Here is a 4,687-nt window from a genome sequence, read left to right on the forward strand (position 1 = left end):
GAAGAGATACGTATGTATTAAATCAAGTGGAGCTTTAGTGAGAATATCTCGAGATGATTTATGGTGAACTTTAGTTTGTTTACCCTTTTGACAGGCACCACATACACCTTCAATCTTTGCATTGATTTTGGGAACGCCTCTAATAAGTTCTTTGTTAATGATCTTAGTTAGAAGACGATAGTTGATGTGACCAAAACGCTCATGCCAAAGATGTGTCGATTCCACCTTAGTCAAATTGCAAAAATTGTTAAACTGAGTATCAAGAAGATAACAGTTGTTTTTACCACGAGTTCCTTGAAAAACTATTTTCCCAGTTTTGTTTACAATGTCACATCCATTTGCATTGAAGACAACTCGATGGCCTTTGTCACAAATTTGACTAATATAAAGAAGATTTGCAGTCATACCTTTTACGTATACTACATCATGGATTTCAGGTACGCCGGGGAGTTTGATCGTCCCTTTGTTGCTAATGTAGCAACAACTCCCATCTCCGAAAGTTACTGGTCCTCCTTCATAGTCGTCAGAAGAAACAAACCATGTGAGATCACCTGTCATATGTATGCTACATCCAATGTCAAGAAACCATTGAAAGGGTGATGTTGATTTTAAAGCAAAAGTTCCCATACTATTAGTACTTTCCTGTTTAGGGTTTCCTGATAGTTTTGTACGTCCTTTTAGAGAAGCACTAAGTTGTTTAGTTTTCGTGTGAAGATTACTTGAAACTTTCAGTCTCTTTTGGAAGGACACACAAGTATGTTGAAAGTGATTAAAGTAATCACAAAACAAACATGGGCCAACACTTTTGGAATCATCGGAAAAGTTCTGAGTCATATCAGTTTTGACAATATGTGAACGTTGTTTATTACTTGACTTATGACTGTTCTTCAGAGAGAAGCAACTGAAGTTACTCAACTCCATTAAAGGGATTTTAACAGATTTCAAATCCTTAAGCATTGCAACTTCTACTATGAGATCAGAGTTGATTAGGATTTGTTCATCCAACTTTTTCTGGAGAATAACCAGTTTATTAGAATTTTTTCTACGATTGGTTTTTAATCCTGATGAAGCGTTTCTAGAGACCTTTCTGTCTATAGAGTCATATCACTACTAACACAGACTTGTAAGGTCTTAAACGTGTTTGCCTGCTCTGATACCAATTGAAAAAGCGGGGTTACAACAACCACACCCAATATTTCGCTTAGCAATATGTATGGACAAACTCCAATATACTTTCTAGACAATCAACTAGACGGTCAGACTCAATCTAGATAAAAGTATATCAAAGAGTTTATATCTCAATCTCTCGATTTGATATATACTCAAGCAAATAGAAATTTGCGAGTCTTTATCAAATACTAGAGAGATAACTTGGACGGTACCAAAGACCAATATCCAAGTGTCAAACAATTTAAATCAACAACCAAAAGGTCGGATATTCTAATTGATTGAACAACACACAACCTGTGATATTTCAATTATATAAACAAATATAATGCGGAATATAATAACACAGACACCAGAATTTTGTTAACGAGGAAACCGCAAAACAAGCCGGACCAACGAATTCCAGCGATTTAATCTCGCTGAAACACCTCCACATCAAAAATATCCCACAGAATATCGAGTATTTATCACTTTCTTGTTTTATCAAAAACTGATTATCTGGCCCATCTCCATTGAATTAAACCACCAGACTACGCCTGTTTCACTAAGTCAAGCCCAATCCAATCGATTCCAGCAATTGAATCTCATCAAATCACTTCCAAATTTCGAACCCTAATTGAACTGTGCTGCAACTTACATTCCCGCCAAAATGATTTTGAATTTGGAAGAAGGTGGTTGACCCCTATCCATCTGTGGAGTGCAAAAGTAGCAGGTGTCCAACTGAGGGCCCCTATAAAATTGAGGGCCCCTTATCCAAAGCAGGGGTCCGTTTAGCAAATGTCCTCCAGGTGCCAAAATCAACTTTTCAAGCCGAATTTTCCAAAAATGTTTATTTCCCAAAAATGCCTACAAACACACAAAACACCATAATAAGGACGAAAACGAGTACTAACAATACGAAACATTGAGGACAAATTGGACACATAAATGCGTCTATCAAAAATCCCAATGAAGTCTTTAATTCGTTAACCTGGTTTAGAAGAATAAACCAAAGGTTAAAGGAGAATCGACTCTAGCTTAGCACAACTAGTATCACACATAAGGTGTGGGGATTAGGTTTCCCAGTTGCTAGAGTTCTCCCTTATATAGTCTTTCAAATCAGGGTTTGCAATCAATGTTAGCTTAGTAACAAAGATATCTAATATATCTCAACCATTGGATTGAAAACTTAGCTTGTTACACACAAATGAAATGTTGAATTTTGGGTTTATGTAACCGTTCCCAAACATTAACATTTGTTGGTTCAACAATAGTTAACCAAATGGTTAGCCATATGATCACTTTCATATCCACCATATTCTTCTTCACCATAACTAGTCCAAATGACTCAAATGAACTAGTTAGAGAGTTGTTCAATTGCTTAGATCTTATGTAAATACACAAGACACAATCGAAGAAAAAACGGTTTGATTCACTCGAATCGGTTCATGAACTTTATATCCACGGTTTGCAAAAGCATTCCTTAGTTTATATAAAAACGAGTTCAAGAACAACCGATTTTAGATATAACCTACTCAAGTTCGCGGACTTAAGCTCACGGAAGGAGTTCACAAAATCCATCAGAAATTCTCGGGTCGAGAACTTCCGCCAGTTCGTGGACTGAGTTCGCGGACTTGGCTCACGCCACATTCCGTTTCTCTTGATCAACAAAGTTCGCAAACTTTGGTTCAAGAAATAAGGACTTATACATATATGTGTTTCCACAATAATGCTTATATCTTACCAATGGTTATATAATCTAAATTCCCATTTCCATCATTGAAACATTCTCAGAGGACGTTATATAGTCGTTATTCTTAAACCATTTTTCGTCAGAGCAGTTTCCAAAGTGATTGAAACATAACATGACTTTCGTCACTAGGTAAAGATGAATTTGGCTAAAGCGAAAGTTTACCAACACATATTTCGAGAAATAGATAGGCGAGTTAAACTCGGCTCGAAATAGCAAATGTGTATAATGAAAGTCTATATATCAACACGACTTTTGTCTCAAGAATAGGAGATAGAGTAAATAGAATTTCGAGTGACATATAAGTTCAAGTCTCCACATACCTTTTAGTCGATGAAGTTCCACCAGTTCCTTGAGTAGTCCTTCGTCTTGTATGATGATTGCCATGGAGTCTTGAGCTCAACTACACTTTCTATCCTAGTCCGATACCTTTAGATATATAGGCTAGAAATCAAGACTTATAATTTTGATCACTAACATTGACAAACATGCTTGAGATAGAAACACATGCGAGTTTGACCGAGCAATGATCTAACAGACATTGGCCCATTGCAGGTGGACTAACACTAGTTAGATCCTACATAAATGTACTATTTGAGAGTGACACAACCACAATACTTTCCTTCAACCATATCTGATATCTGATAAATTCTACCGATTCCAGCATTATGAAAGCAATACCAGAACCACTGGATTAATTACCTTGGTCCGTCAAGAGGAAAAAAGAAACAAAAAATTGTAACCAGATTTCCTACCGGATATACCTCAATTGACAAATAATTATTGCTTTTGTTCCTTGTTTAATACATAAAACCATTATGGGTCCATGTAGAAGACACATCCAAAGAAATTCATGACCAAAAATCTAATTAGACTAGAGTATACATCTTCCACATGGACCTCAATATTTTACTCTCAAGTCTAAACTAAAATAACAAATGACAAACTAGGAAAAGAAATCCGGCAACCGAAAAGAATGTCTTCTCTCTCTTTGTACGAATCATTCTCTCTCCCCCTCATCTGAAATTTTTCTCTCCGGCCTTTTCTTTATCCGTTACCTCGTCCTCTTATGGTGTAACGACTATTTTTGGCCGGATTTTCATCGGGTTCTAGCCTGAATTTCACTTCTATCTCCCTTCTTCTTTATCCCCCTGCTCTTTCCTATACAAGATTCCCCTCTACTGCTCTCCTCTCTCTGGTCTATGAGTTATACCTAATTCTTGTGTTCTTATCCGTTGTTAGTTCTCATCAAATCACTTGGCTTTTTTGCTATGGATTACACTAATCAAGATCATCACTGCTCATGTAACCGCCTCAAAGCATTTCAAATGGATATCACGGTCTCTACCATTGACACTCACATTCACAATTCGGGGTTTTTCAACATTTTGGAAGACAAACTCACCTTTCTCAAACTTAACTCTGGAAATCTTAAGTTATCTATCAATAATTCTAGATACTTCAACAAATTAAAGCTCACAAGATCCCCCAATTTTCTTAAATCATAACCGTTTTTCACACCCAATCTCCCCTAATTTCCTAAGATTTCAATATCTAATTGTTTCTTATTACCTGAGACCCAATCATAAGCAAGACGACCACTTTGAATTTAAAGATCAATCTCAAACAACATATCAAAACCACATATAAATTTAGATTACATTAACATCAAAATTTTAAAACCATTCATGTCCAAAAACCACATTAGCCCACATAAATTTAAACAGAAAATTAGCACAAGAAGTCTTAACAAAATACGAATCAGAAAAGATCTTATACCCAAAAAGCCCC

Source organism: Papaver somniferum, chromosome 7, assembly GCF_003573695.1.
Source record: "Papaver somniferum cultivar HN1 chromosome 7, ASM357369v1, whole genome shotgun sequence".
Lineage (NCBI taxonomy): Eukaryota > Viridiplantae > Streptophyta > Magnoliopsida > Ranunculales > Papaveraceae > Papaver > Papaver somniferum.